Consider the following 16,196-nt stretch of genomic DNA (forward strand, 5'->3'; position numbering starts at 1 on the left):
AAAACATTCACACAAACATCTGTACACAAATGTTCATAGCAGCTTTATTTGTAATAACCGAAAACTGTAATAACCAATAACCCAAATGCTCTCCAATGAGTAAATATTTAAATCAGTCATGCTACCCTCATACCCTGAGACACGACTGAGCAGTAAAAATGAACAGACTATTGATACACATAACTTGGATGCAAATCAGGAGGATTACACTGAATTTTTAAAAAACAGATCTCAAAAGATTACATATCATATAATTCCATTTATAGAACATTCTGTATTTTATGAAATGTGTACAATGAACATGGATTATCTTTATTGAAAGAAAGATAAAAACAAAGAAATAAATGATAATTATTTGATTAAAATAACAATACTTCCTTTAAAAGATATGAGGTCTATTCTATTAATATGCAATACAGTATTATTAACTATAGTTGAAGCAGGAGATAGAATAGGAAATCCAGATACACTGAGCTGTCATCAGTCAGAATCCTGATAATAATTAACATTATGGTTTCTTCCTTGAGTGGGCAATCAAGAAGGATTGTGGGAAATTGCATGTGTAGAAGCTTAAGCAAAAACCCTACAAAGGCCTGTGACCATTCAATGGAAGAGAGCTGTTTCCTGACCAGAGATGTCCTGCTCCTGTATCTTGGGATAATGAAGCTGAGGGAACCAAGGCTGAAGCTATTATCCCTTTAGTTCCTGGAAGAAATCAGGATTTTGTCAGTCAGGATGATTTTGACTCTGAAATTTGTAAGATATGTGTTTTCTTTGGAATTACTTTGGAATTCATAAGATAAGTGTTTTGGGAAATAAATATTTAGTGTAACTTTCATTATGACTGCATTTGTGCACATAATTCTTAATTGGTAAAATGCAATTTTTGATACTTCCTGTATGATTAGTGTCCCTATTTTTTTTCTTTTTTCTTTTTCTTTTTCTCTTGTCTCCTAATGATTAAGCCAAAGGCTGGGAGTAGTGAAGGGATTAGCTACTAGGAGCAAAGAAAGAATTAACTTGGAACTGTTGAGATGATCCCTAACATACAGTAATGATGTGCTTTCTGTCAAGTGGTTCTTCACCTTGGTTTGCTATTTTTAACTGTAAATACAACAGATCATGGCATTTCTCTTTAACTGGATTGGGTTTATTCTGTCTTTTTTGCCTGATCACTTGAGCTACAGAAAGGTATGGGGCCATTTCAGGATTTGGTCTCTAATTAAGGATCCCGATCATCAGGTTTTCCACTTATTTCCCTGGATATTCTGATAGTCAGTATTGGCCCTGGTGGATACTCCTGGGCTTAGGCTTTCTCCTGTTTCTCAGAGGAGTTTTCAATCATGATGCCAGCAACTTTCTCTCACTTGTATCACTTATCTTTGTTTGTGTGGTCCATTCAATTCTTTGTTCTGACCACCAACAGCCTTGACTCCATCTCTATCTGCAATATAGTACCATGTTGTATATTAGTTACTAAGTAGATCTCAAAAGCTCTCATCACAAAAAAAAACAACTTGTGCTTTTTCACCAGAAAAAGCCAGAACACAGGTGTCATGAAAACCACCACTAAATCAAAGCCAAAAATGGGAAAGGAAAAGATTCATATCAACATTGTGGTCATTGGAAATGTAGATTAAGTAAGTCTACCACTCTTGGCCATCAGGGCTACAAATGTGGTGGGCTCGACAAAAGAACCGTTGAAAATTTTCAGAAGGAGGCTGCTGAAATGTGGAAGGGCTCCTTCAAGTATGCCTGGCATTGGATAAATTGAAAGGTAAATGTGAGCATGCGTTGGGAACCACCCTGCTTCGTTTCAGAAGCTGTAACCCCCATGGTTAAGGCTGAGTAAAAAGACCATAAGCCAATAAGGAGACAAAGCTTATCTTCACAGCAGAGGCACTGCCTCTGCTCCCTTTACTTCACCCTGCTTGGCTCCAGGTGGATGACTGGTTAGCCAATGATGGGTAAGATTCCTCAAGGGAGGGATGACCTAAGACAGTCATTATTGGGGCCATCAGGGAAGGACTTGGGGAACTATAGAAAAAGGGGGTGATGGACTCTCACCCCTTGGTTTTGACATAGCCTGAGTCCTCATTCTGTCTGTAAGAAGTCTCCTAATATTTTGGCTGCCTTACTTCCCCCACCTGACTTAAGCCTGAAACAATGCCAGAGGGTGGTGCAGCCCTGGGCTGGAACGGGCAGTTCTCTGGGACAATCAAGCCTAAGAAAGAATGCATAAAATCCTGTGAAAACTGCTTTGCTAAGAATTCTCTCAATTTTCTGACAAGAGTCCAAGCATAAAATGAGTTTGTTTCCCAAAGTTTTATGGCCCTTTAGCCATCTGACCCTGACTCAGAATAAGCCCTCATAGTTCTTTGAATGTTATCTATTGTTTGATCATTACTGTCTGACAATGACTGATGAGCTTTACCTGTATTCCTGTGCAAATTGAACCCAATAAAAGCCCATTGAGGAACAGGCTCAAGGCCCATCTCCTTTGAGAGACTGGCTACAGTTCCTCCCCAAGGAGATCATGTCTTGGTAGATTTATTCTGAGTAGATTTATTCATGAATGCATGGTGGCTGGAGGACTCTGCAGGCAGAGCCTCCCTGCAAGTATGGTATCACCATTGATATTTTCCTGTGGAAATTCAAGACCAGCAGGTATTATGTGACCATCATTGATGCCCCAGGACACAGAGACTTTATAAAAAACATGATTACAGGCACATCTCAGGCTGACTGTGCTATCCTGATAGTTGTGGCTGGTGTTGGTGAATTTAAAGCAGGTATCTCCAAGAATGGTTAGACCTGTGAGCATGCCCTTCTGGCTGACATACTGGGTGTGAAACAGCTGATCATTGGTGTTAACAAAATGGATTCCACTGAGCTGCCCTACAGCCAGAAGAGGTACAAGAAAATTGTTAAAGAAGTCAGCACCTACATTAAGAAAACTGATTACCATTCTGACACAGTAGTATTCATACCTATTTCTGGTTGGAATGGTGACAACATGCTGGAGCCATATGCTAAAATGCCTTGGTTCAAGGGATGGAAATTCAGTTATAAAGACGGCAATGCCAGTGGAACCACTATGCTTGAAGCTCTGAAGTGCATCCTGCCATCAACTCATTTAAATGACTGGCCCCTGTGTCAGCACCCCCAGGATGTCTACAAAATTGGTGGTATTGGTATTGATCCTGTGGGTCGAGTAGAGGCTGTTGTTCTCAAACCCAACATGCTGATCATCTTTGCCCCAGTCAATGTCACAGCTAAAGTAAAGTCTGTTGAAATGTACTACAAAGCTTTGAGTGAAACTCTTCCTGTGGACAATGTGGGCTTCAATGTCAAGAACATGCCTGTCAAAAATGTTGCTCATGGCAATGTGGCTGTTCACAGCAAAAATGACCTGCCTATGAAAGCAGCTGACTTCATGGCTCAGGTGATTATCCTGAACCATCCAGGCCAAATAAATGCTGGATATGCACCTGTTTTGGATTGTCACACAGCTCATATTGCTTGAAATTTTGCTGAGATGAGGAAAGAGATTGATCATCATTTTGGGAAAAATGCTGAAGGACAGCCCAAAGCTTTTGAAATCTGGTGATGCTGCCATCATTGATATGGGTCCTGGCAAGCCCATATGTGTTGAGAGCTTCTCCAATTATCCTCATCTGAGTCACTTTCCTGTTCCTGACATGAGAAAGACAGTTGCTGTGGGTGTCATCAAAGTAGTGGACAGGAAGGCAACTGATGCTGGCAAAGTCATCAAGTTTTTTTCAGAAAGCTCAGAAGACTAAATGAGCTTTCTGGGCAGAAAACACCTACCCAGAAATATCCCCAACACCTGTCACCCCAGTCTTAGTGGTAAAAGAACAGCCTCGGAACAACTTGTCTCAATTGGCCATTTATGTTTAATAGTAAAAGACTGGGTAATAATTACAATACATCACAAAGCCATTAGAAGGAAAGGAGGATGTTTCGTGGGACCATTTGTTTTGTGTATGGCAGTTTTTAAGTTACTAGTTTTTAAAATCAATGCTTTTTGATAGAAACAACTTGACCAAAATCTGTCACAGAATTTTGAAACCCATTAAAATAATCTTTAATGTGAAAAAAATTAGAATTATGTGTGATAGCATTGGATTTATTGTGGTGATTATTTCTCAATCTGTTATACAGTTCAAACTAATATAATGTTATATATCAATTGTATCTCAATTTCTAAAAAACATGGGAAAATACATGTTTTCCCAGAGCTTCACAACTAATTTTTAAATGTTAGATAATAATAATAATTACTGTAATTTGGGGCATAGAATTTACTTTGGTTAACTTTAGAGTTAATTATTGAATTCAGAGATAATCAACAGACACAATAATTAGGACATTAGGGCCAGCTGTGTTCAGTGAAATGCCTGATAAAATGAAAGTAAACCTACTGAGGGTATATTGAATAAAAGTTCTAACTATACTTGATCTTTTTTTTAATATCACCTTGTACAGTAAATGGAGGCAGTCTGGCTTTCTCACCTAGATGTCTGGGTAACTAAGGGAAGCAGTTTTCCCATAACATTGAATGGGTCTGATAAGTAGTGTTCTCATAGCCTTGAGACTAGCTCCTATAAATGGTTCCCATAACATGAAGTGAACTCACATGTTCAGAATCATGCTCTATTATATTTTTTTTTGTTTTTTTGCTGGCTTTGTTTGTCTCTAGTAGTTAAGCAGGTAGAGGCTTCTCACTAGAGAGATGTGCAGCTTGCAGTGTGTGTGGCTCTCCCACCCATGAAGAAAGGCATGTCAAGCATCCCCACGGTTCTGCACATTTTCTTCCATCCCCAAATCTAGAGTGGACCTGCCAGCCTTGACCAGCTGCAACACACACACTTATACCAGGATTTTAATGACCTTCACTGCTCTAATAAAAACATCTTTACACTAATAAAAACATCTGCTGCAGAAAGGAGGGTATAATGTTGTCTTTATTGGGGAGACATTTAGATTGAGTGGAAGGCTCTTTGGGCCTGGCTGTTAGGATCTCCTGGGTTATCCCTATCTCTGTCATTGACACATCAAGAGTTCATGGGTAAGACCCCTGAGCTTGGATTACAATTCTTTATTTATAATATAATGGTAATAATTCATCCCTTTCCTTTCTTCATGAAGATGTTGAAGGAATCTTAGCAACTTGAGAAAAAGATTGCTAAGGTTGTTAAGATAGCATATCTTAATATATTCAGCACAGTGCTTTGTCATTAAAAATATTTCAGGGCCAGTATTGGCAATTAGTTCCCACTGTGCCACTCATAAAAAGAGTGGCCTTTTCCCCTCATCCTGCAACCATCACTTCCCCCATTTTTGTCCCTGAATTCAATTATAACTCCTTACTTGAAACCTCAGTACTGGATAACAGGCTTCCCAAAATATACAGTTGACAATTAGAATATTTGCATTTATTTCTGCTTCTTGGAAATAGCCTGATATGTTAAAAGTTTAAACCTGAAAAACATTTTGAATTTCCTGAAGGAAAGTAACAATTCAATTTTTGGTTTGGAATTATGATCAGAACACCCACTGAAAAAATGCATGTTTCTTGGCAGTGAGCACACTACAAGTGTAGGTTAAAGAGGAGGGGGGAACACAGTAGGCAAGAGCAGAAAAGGTGGGAAGAGAAAAGATAGGAGTGTGAGGGACAGAGAAAGGACAGAACAGGGACAGAAGTTACAGAAAAGGAAGATTTTTCCTTCAAATAGAATTGGGTTTCTTCAAGCAAGCACATGTTACACTGCATGCCAATCTCTTGTAGTATGGATCCTTCCTGTACTCTGTGTAGTGCTTGGGTTTCTTTTGTCTAATTTCCTAGGCCTCAGTACTCACCAGCATTGGCTGGATATCTCAAGAACAGAGGCTGTCCTTACTTTCTCTGTTTCTGTATTCTGGAATTTTGTCATCATGTTCCCTCTTGGACTTTGCTGAGCGTAAATAATTATTCCATTTCCTAACTAGACAATCACAAGTAATGGAGGAATTTCCTACATAGGACCCCATCAGAATATTTCTTCCTGGCCTCTATCCATTTCTCTTCAATCCCACTACAACCCATTCATTTTACTCTGAAAAAAGTGAGCATCAAAAGCAGAACAATGACTTTGCCTTTTCTGAAAACCCATGGCTAAAGCAACAGTCCTCGTCAATTTCCCTAGCAGTTTGTGAGTCTACGAAGTCAAAGGACTTTTCTGGCTGGTAAAGCCTGAGTATGGTGAGAAACTGATTTCCACTATCTTGGACAGCCTTTTGCCAGTAACCTGTCTAACCTTCACAGTGTTTGCACAGGAAAGCCTCACTGGCAACCAGCAGAAGGGTAAGGCTCCCTCCACCCCCCAGTTCTCCAGCTTCTAGGCCTCTCCTGATATAAGATGATAGGAGTAGGACAGGATGTGCTTGAACAGGAAAAAATCCTGATTTATCCAGAGACAAACATTGTTAAGTGCTAAAGGCAACAGTGCAGCTCAAAGAGTAGGACCCATGTGAGGCCAGATGAGCAGTGCCTTCACCAAACTAGAGTTGGGGGAGTGAGTCAGGAAACATCTCCTGGAGGAAGTGACATTTGAGTTGGGTCCTAAAGGAAAGGAGGAAGTGGGCTGAATAGAGGGTGGGGAGGGAAGCAGGGAGCTAAGAAAGCATGGATGCATATTCAGAGAATGGTAAAAATCCATGTCATTGACATGTGGTATGTGTGAAGAAGAGGAAAGGAAGGCCATGTCTGGAAGAGTTCATACACCATGTTAGGGACACAGGCTTCAGGCAGTAAGGGGCCATCAAAGAGTTTCCAAGCAAAGAAGGGTTTGTTTGTTTCCTTTCAAGTTTCCTGTACACTAATTATTGACACAGATTTTATTGATATATATGAAATAAGATCCATTTTCTGTCAACAGCTATTCATCCACAAGTATTACAAAAACCACAAGACAACCTAATTATATTGTTTTATTTTTTAAATAAGAATGGTTAAGTGGTTTGCTTTTAAAATTAGCCTTTCTATTTAAAAATGACAACTTCTGGTCAAGATGGTGACATTGGAAGATATGGCTTGACTCTTCACACAACCACATCGAAATTACAACCAAAGTATAGAACAACCATACTCAGGAATGTCATAATTTGAACTAAATGGAAGTCTGACAATTACAAAATCAAGCTGGATGGAAGTCTGACAACTGTGGAACTAAAGAAACTACATCCATCCTGACTGGTAGGAGGGGCACAGGTGTGGAACTGGCTGGTCCAACACTCACGTGGATAAAAATTTGGTAGGGATATCTCAGAAGTAAGGAGTACCAGCCCATACCAGGCACCCCAGCCTAGGCTTCCAGTGCCAGGAAGATAAGTCCCCACAACTTCTGGCTGCAAACACCAGTGGGGATTGAGTCAGTGGAAGTAACTTCTGGAGCCCCAAGGAGTTCCTCTTAAAGAACCCACACACAGTGAGTGCCATACTTGGACTCACTCACCCTGAGCTCCAGCACCAGGGTAGCAACTTGAAAGGCACCAGTGTTATACAAGGAGAAACTGAAGTGTCTGACATCAAGGTGAGCAGAGGCCATAGTCCCTTTGCTAAGCCCTCCACCCCACAAAGCAGGTAAGCTGATGTTATATCTGAGACTCCATCAACCAGGCTAACACTGTTTGACCTGCCTTGGAGACCTCCAGAGGCTCTACCTCACCCAATTTATGGGCCAAGTCAAGCTGCTTTTCATAAGAATAGCTATTCTTGGCTCCTAGATCTTATTAAACAAGCAACAGTTGGCTTCAGTGAGCCTCAGCAGCAGCCAGATTAGAATCACAGTTTGGCTTCATCTGGTAATCTCCAAACCCAGCACAAGTAGCAGCCATCTCAGATTACTTTATAGTTCAAGCAGTGTGCCTCAGGCAAAACAAAGGTGCTGACCTTGGTCTGCACCACCCAAGAAACCCCAGGGTCAATGCACCCAGTGGACAGATACAGACCAGGTCGGAGCACCACCACTCTGCCCCTGCACAGCTCATCCTCCACAGCCAGGAGAGGTTAGTTTTTAAGTGGTCACAAACAGTACTTGCAGCTGACTGGCCTGGGTAAAAACCCTCCCATTGATCTGGCAATAGCAATGAAGGCTCAACTACAAGAGGAGGGTGTACTCAGCCCACACAAAGGGTGCACCTCAAGTACCCAGCTTGGGTGATAGGGAAGGCCATGCCACTGGACCCTCCAGGACACCTACTACATTAGGTCACACTACCAAGACACAGAGCCAAAGCAGCTCTATCTAATACATAGAAACAAACACAGGGAGTCTTCCAAAATGAGAAGACAAAGAAACATGGCCCAAATGAAAGAACAAATCAAAACTCTAGAAAAAGAACTAAATGAAATGGAGAAAAATACTCTGTCAGATGGAGAGTTTCAAAACACAGTTTGTAAGAATGCTCAAGGAACTTAGTGAGGACCTCAGCAGCATAAAAGAGACCCAGTCAGAAATGAAGTATACATTAATTGAAATAAAGAACAATTTACAGGGAAACAATAATAGAGTGAATGAGCTGAGAATCAAATCAATGATTTGGAGCATAAGGAAGCAAAAAACAATCATGCAGAACAAGAAGAAAAATAACTTTTTAAAAAATGAGGATAGTATAAACAGCCTCTGGGAAAACCTCAAGAGGTCCAACATTCCCATAATAGGGGTGCTGGAAGGAGAAGAGAAAGAGCAAGAAATTGAAAATCTATGTGAAAAAAAAGCTTCCCTAATCTGGTGAAGGAAATAGCCATGCAAGTTGAGGAAGCACAGAGAGTTCCAATTATGATGAATGAAAAGAGGCTCGCTCCAAGACATATCATAATTAAAAAGCCAAAGGTTAAAAATAAAGAGAGGGACTCTTAAAAGCAGCAAGAGAAAAAATTTAGTTACCAGATAGTTGCCAGGTGGGAGTGGGGAGAGGAAGAATGCCTGAAGAGGTGAGTGGATTAAGAAGTACAAATAGGTAGTTACAGAATAGCCATGGGCATGTAAAGTACAGTACAGGAAATGGAGTAGCCAAAGAATTTACATAGATGACTCATGGACATGAACAATGGTAAGGGGATTGCCTGAGGAAGTGGGTGGAGGGGAGCAAAGGGGGAAAAGTGAGGACAACTGTAATAGCATAATCAATTAAATATAATTTAAAGAATAAAATTAAAAAATAAAAACAACAACAAATAATAAAAGGATTTAATAGACACTTCAAATATGGCTTCCTCTGTTAATTTCTCTATCCATTGTAGCCAGCGTATTCTAGTGTTTGACAAAATGAGAGACAACTCTGGACTAGACTACTTTGACTGCAGTAAAACCAATACCTCAGAACTCTCAGAGCCAGATAGTTTTATGGATATTTTACTTCCATGTGTCCTCTGACTGAAGAGGGAGTTGAATGATCTCAATGATTCTGATCCCCCTGGCTAGTATCACCCCCTCAAGAAAGTGGGTTAGCTTACATATCAAGTCCCAACATGGGGCAGCTCTTAGCATATGGCATGGTAAGGACTTCCCCTCCTCATCTGCACAAGTTCTTCACTTTGCCCTTCTTCATATCCTGGCATTGTCTCCAGACTGCCTTCCTTCATGGCCACAGGTGCCAACAGCAGCAGAGACAACATGCTGCCTTGTTGAGAGGCTCTCCTTAAACTGTGGAATAACAGTTCTTCCTCTCAATCTTATTAGGCCACTGTGGTCACTTGCCCATCCTTAGACCAATAATAAGTAGTTGCCAGAAGAATGCAATGTCCTCATTGGCTTAAGCCTAAATCCCTGAACCAATCACTGGCGAGGAGAGGTGGGATAAACGTAATGAGTGTATTTAGAAACCAGGGCCCATCCTAGGAGTCTTGGGTCATGGAATCATGGGCCAGCTTCCCTTGGGCCACATGGCCTGCAAAATCTAATTTCTAATAAAAAAAAAAGAGGATAGACACAGAATACTTGGCAGACAACTAAGTGTGTCCACAACTCCTTACTTAAGAACAACAATCATTATCTGTTAATCCCCTTAGTTCTCAGTTCTTGGGGGTGCCTTATTTCAAGGTTTTCCCGACACTTTTTCATAGCTCCTCAGTGAAGGTCCTCTTTTCAGTTCTCCTCAAGAACTCTTAGTCTGAGCCATATCTCATCTTTATTTCACTGTTCTTTCATCTGTTCTAGTCTTGTTTCTCACTAAAATGTAAGCTTTCTGAAGACAGGACTGCTTCTTGAAATCTTCAAGGCTCAGTATAAATGCCATGTCTTCCCTGGAGGACAGGACTGAGACATAAGGGTGTGTGCTCAGATTTGATTACCCATTACTTGTTTCTGCTTCCATCACCTGGACCCATCATGATTCACGTCTCTCCTGGATCACTGAGTTTCTCCAAAGCCACAATTGCTCTAAACCTTTCAGTATGCAGGAAGATGACTTCCCACATTTGGTTCTCTCATTTTCTTCAATTCTTCTCCCCCCACGATCTAGCCAAAATAAGAGCTCTTGTCATTGTCTCCATGGACCTGTCCATTGCCAAATCTCATGGTCAGTGAGGTCACGGTAATCACCTTTTAGTAGCATTTGACACATATGGATCACACACTCTCTCTCTTTTTTTTCTTTAGAGAGAGAAACATCAATTGGTTGCCTTCTTGTACATGCCCTGACTGGGGTTTGAACCCACAATCTCCCTGACCAGGAATCAGACCCAAGACCTTTTGGTCTATGGGATGATGCTTTAGCTAACTGAGCCACATTTGCCAGGGCTCACCTTCTTCTTGATACACCTTCTTCTTAGGGCTTGACAGGATTCCTCCCTATCATAGTCTTCCCAGACTGGCCTCATCTTTTCCTGAACATTTCATTCGAATGCCTGGACTTCATTGGTCCACTTTTCCTTCTCCCTGGGCAGTCTTCTTTGGTTTCATGGCTTTAAATACCACCTAATTACTGGCCATTTCCAAGTTATTTCCAGTTCAGTTTTTCCTCTACACTTCAAATTTGTGTATACAACAGTTTATCTGACATCTCTGCTTGGAGAGTTATTAGACATCTCCAACGTAATATCCCCAAAGCTAAATTTCTACTCAAGCCCTTCTTTAAAGACTTGCTTCACCCACAGCATTCTCTATCTCAGTCAATGCCAACCAAGGCTGTTTGTCCTTTTCTTATCGCAAAACTTGGAGTCACCTTGGACTATTCTTTTTTCTTCCACATCTAATTGGGCAGACTCTGCATTCATGATATACTTGGAATATATTTCTGAACACCTCCACAGCCAATACACTGGTCTTGGCACCACTGTCTCTTACCAGGATGATGCAGCAACCTTCATCTGGCCTTCTGACTCCATCTTTGCCCCTTAGTCTCTCTTCTCAATAAATCAATCCAAATGGTCCTTTAGAAACAACTTAGATTATGTTCATCCTCTTTTCCAAACCATGCAGTGGTTTTACATTCTCTCTCAGAGGAGAAGCTGAAAACATAATCTTGTAAGGGTACCAGGATTTGGTTTAATTAGGTATGGTAAAACAAGCAGACATGGAAATGACTGTCATGAATGAAGAAGATTCTATACTTACAGATCCCTAAAAACAAGAGGCACACCATAGAGGGGCACATGGAAAACACTAGGTCATTCAGGAGGCAGAGGGAGAAGGGAAAACTGGCATGAGCCTTCACTGTCATTTCTGCAGGAAGGCAAAGTTGGGAAGCAGGTTTAGGATTGGCTGGTTTGAACAATTTCTGCTGGCTCTGAAGTGTAGAGGCTGTCCCTCATTTCCTGGTAGCTGGTCCCAGGGTGATTAGGCTGGGAAATTGTGGTGTGTGAGAGCCCAATAGAGAAGGCAGTTGGGGGAATGGGCTCTGGATTGGTTGGTTTGCATATTTACTATCTCTAGAAATTAGCTGATCCTGGGAGGAGCAGTCCCTTCAGGATCAGCAAGTCCCTAAGATATCAAAGCATCTAGTACATCTAGCAAAGCCTTACATTCACTGCTGCCCTCCCAGTTGCCCTCCTTGGCCTCCTTTCCAACTATTCCCTCACTGACTCCATCCTAGCCACCTTGGCATGTTCCTGCCTTAGGTGTAGTAACTCGGCTAGGTCACTTCTTCCTCCAGCTACCTGAGGGCTCACTCCTCCACCTCCTTCATGGTCTTTGTTCAAATGACACCTTCTCAATGGTATCTGCTTTGTCCACCCTTTTTTAAACTTGCAGTTTTTTTCCATCCCTACCTTGTGCTACAAACCTCTCCTACCCTGGTTTTTTTTCTAAGTACTTAGTACCTTCTAATATGCCATGTGATTTACTTAATTTTTAATGTTTATTGTTTTTCTGTCTTCTTTGACTGAAATGGTAGTGCCATAATGCAAAGATATCTTGATGAATCCTAACTGTCAAGAACAATGTCTGACACATAGCTGGCTCTCCATAAACATGTATTGAATGAATAGCTAAAGGATGTCAAAATATATATACATATAATCTCCACTGCTCTGAAATTTGGTAGGTGAACTACTTCAGGCAACCATCCAGCAGCTTCCTAGAAAACCCAAAATTCTGACTGAAGGAAAGAAGAAACTGTAAAAGGCCAATGAAGGATGAAGGAGACTATCTCTTGCATGTTTTATATTTTCCTCCCAAATAGCCTTCAGCTCTGGCTAAACCAAAACAAACAGAAAACACAGGGACTTTCCTAATGAGGAGAGAAGCATGAGGCCCTTTGGCTTCAATTTTGTTTCTCTCAATTCTGCTGTCACATTTATTTTTTATTGACATATAACTTACATATCATAAAACTCAGCCACTTAAAGTGTACAATTCCATACTTTTTATCCTATGCCCAGAGTATTTCATTCACCACCACTATAATCAATTTTAGAACATTTTTATCACCCAAGAAGATACTCAGTGCCCTTTGCCATAACCCTCAATCATCACACTCCTCACACCTCCTAGCCTTAGGCAACCACAAATCTACTTCTGTCTCCATTTTTGCCTGTTTTGGACAGTTTTTCTGCTGACGTATTTGATCACACTCTGATCCAGAACACCAATGCCAGTGTGCCCAGGCAAGACACTTGCAAGAAATGGATTTGGGTTTGATAGGCAGAAATTAAGAATTGATCACAAACTTTCTATGATGCGTATAACTGGAAATAGGGATGTGTATGTCCAGAACACTGACAAAGATTCCAGTTTTACTGTATAGATTTTCTTTCTGGCTATTTGTCTGTCCCTATACCCACCCTTACCTCCCAACAGATGGGGTAAGGTAGAGGAGTGAGAGCCTAGGACCCCAGACATCATGTGAAGCAGCTAAAAGTCCCACTTCTGGGGGGTGCAGAACTTGCAAAGGGCTCTGTGAATCTGTTCTCAGCCTAGACTGGTTGCTGAGGCTAAGTAGCTCTAGCCAAGTGCCAGGTCATTCTGGACATTGCTCCTTTGATCCAGTACAGAGCAGAGCTCTGGAAATGCCTAGGTGAACCCCTAGACCAGCTTCTCCAGGCCTTGGGTCCCTCAGAAACAGCTAAACAGAACTGTATGCTCATTCAGTGGAAGTCATTGATCTGTGTCTCTGGGTGGTTCTCCATCAAATCCCCTTGTTTAGGAAGGAACCACCATTGATATGTGGTATGCACTAAAAACCTGTTATTTAAAGGAACTTCCTCTCCCAGTCATCAACAGCTGACTGTGATGGCTTTGTTATTTGCAAGTCAGTGCATTTCCCTTAAACACATTTGCTGGCCTTCAAGCAGGGCTACTGTAAACACTTCCCATCATTCCATCATATTTTTAGCCCCAGTTTTGTAGTGCTGGGAGACACCCAAGTGTTTGTCTGTAATTTGTAAAGAACTTGCCTTGCAACAGGGTAATACTGATTGCTCTGAGGTTGATGATTGAAAATCTAAAACCTGATGAACCAGATGTCACCTGACCTGATGAGGTGCCCCACAGTGGTATGAGAAGCAGACAGCAAAACCATGACTGGGAAGGCATAATCAGAAGGGCAATGCCCAGAACTCTCCAATTACTGGTGGTGCAAGAAGGAAGAAGGAAGAAGGAGAGGTGAAGGGAAAAACAAAGTAAGTCAGGGGTGGATCTGGCATTCTTACGCTACGAGGGTGGCTCCCTGGTGTGAGCAGTAGGTAGATGTGAAGGCAGACCTGGCTTCAAAGGGTGGCCCAGTCTCTGACTCACAGTGAGACCTTGAGCATGTCACACATTCTCAATTGACTCTGAACTTGCTCTGCACCTGGTGGCTTCTTTTGTCACATATGCCAGGAACATTCTAAGGACTTAATAATATTATCAGCATTGTATACTTCACTTTTTTAATATATATTTTATTGATTATGTTATTACAGTTGTCCCACTCCCCCCCTCTTCATTCCACTCCACCCTGTAGACTCTCTCCCACCCACATTTCCCCCCTTTAGTTCATGTCCATGTGTCATAAGTTCTTTAGCTTCTACATTTCCCATACTATTATTACCCTCCTCATGTCTATTTTCTACCTACCATCTATGCTACTTATTCTCTGTACCTTTTCCCCTTCTCTCCTCCTCCCACTCCACTGTTGCTAATCCTCCATGTGATCTCCATTTCTGTGGTTCTGTTTCTGTTCTAGTTGTTTGCTTGGTTGGTTTTTGTTTTTGTTTTAGGTGTGATAGTTAGTAATTGTGAGTTTGCTGTCATTTTACTATAGATTTTTTATCTTCTTTTTCTTAGATAAGTTAGTTTAACATTTCATATAATAAGGGCTTGATGATGATGAACTCTTTTAACTTGACCTTATCTGAGAAGCACTTTATCTGCCCTTCCATTCTAAAAGAAAGCTTTGCTGGATAGAGCAATTTTGGATGTAGGTCCTTGACTTTCATGACTTGGAATACTTCTTTCCAGTCCCTTCTTGCCTGTAAATTCTCTTTTGAGAAATCAGCTGACAGTCTTATGGGAACTGCTTTGTAGGTGACTGTCCCCTTATCTCTTGCTGCTTCTAGAATTCTCTCCTTCATTTTAATCTTGGCTAATGTAATTATGATGTGCCTTGGTGTGTTCCTCCTTGGATCCAACTTCTTTGGGACTCTCTGAGCTTCCTGGACTTCCTGGAAGTCTATTTCCTTGGCCAGATTGGGGAGGTTCTCCTTTATTATTTGTTCAAATAATTTTTCTACTTGTTGCTTTTCCTCTTCTTCTGGTACCCCTATAATTCGGATGTTGAAACATTTAAAGATGTCCTGAAGGTTCCTAAACCTCTCCTCATTTTTTTGAATTCTTATTTCTTTACTCTTTTCTGTTTGATTGTTTCTTTCTTCCTTCTGGTCCACACCATTGATTTGAGTCAATGAAAGATGTACAGAGTTTTTCAGGAACCTCTTGGTGCTGTGAGAGAAACTAATGTTCCTTCAAGAGTCTGCACAAAAGAAGTAAAATAGCAAAGCATTCTGGAACAAAAGTGTCTGCAAAGAACAGAATATTAAGCAACATGAAGGTCTGAGGCATCCTGCAAGGAAGGAGTAGAGTCTACATGGCAGATTGTCCCAGGAATGGTCTGTAAAGGTATGGGCTGCCCCTGAATTATCTGCCCTGTGGGGCACCATGGGCTAAAAGAAGAGCTTTCCTGTGATGCCTCAAATACTCACACAACTCTCCCTGTGAACCCAGGGCTGAGCACCAAACACAAGCTCTCAGCTTTGACAAGATGGTGGCACAGCCAAGGATTCAGAGCATCTTCCCCTTGGAGCACAGGCAGTGTGGCTCCCAATACTTTTGTCTCATTTCCTGTGTCTTTGTATCCTCGAGAAGAACAAATATACCCCTAACCTAAGTAACCTGGGAAAACAGTGTTGTGACTGGATACTGTCAAGCTAAAGGCAAAGGAAATGTACAGAGACTCTATAATGTAGAGTGGTGGTAAATTTGCTTCTCCCACAGGTAGGAATTGGTAATTTTGAAATTACCTTACATGTATAGTGGGGTTGAACAAATTAGGAAATGTAGAGAATGAGAGGCAGGTTTCTTTTTTTTTAAATTTCTTTTTTTTTAAGATTTTATTTATTTATTTTTAGAGAAGGAAGGGAGGGAGATAGAGAGAGAAAAACATCAATGTGCGGTTGCTGGGGGTCATGACCTGCAACCCAGGCATGTACCCTG

General features: G+C 41.2%; 1 pseudogene; it reads left to right on the forward strand.

Moving 5' to 3' along the window:
* Nucleotides 1-1,586: 1,586 nt before the first annotated feature.
* Nucleotides 1,587-3,807, forward strand: LOC123816324 (annotated as a pseudogene).
* Nucleotides 3,808-16,196: the final 12,389 nt, after the last annotated feature.

This window comes from Phyllostomus hastatus, unplaced genomic scaffold (genome assembly GCF_019186645.2).
Source record: "Phyllostomus hastatus isolate PE091 unplaced genomic scaffold, TTU_PhHast_1.1 phas_contig_2, whole genome shotgun sequence".
Taxonomy (NCBI): domain Eukaryota; kingdom Metazoa; phylum Chordata; class Mammalia; order Chiroptera; family Phyllostomidae; genus Phyllostomus; species Phyllostomus hastatus.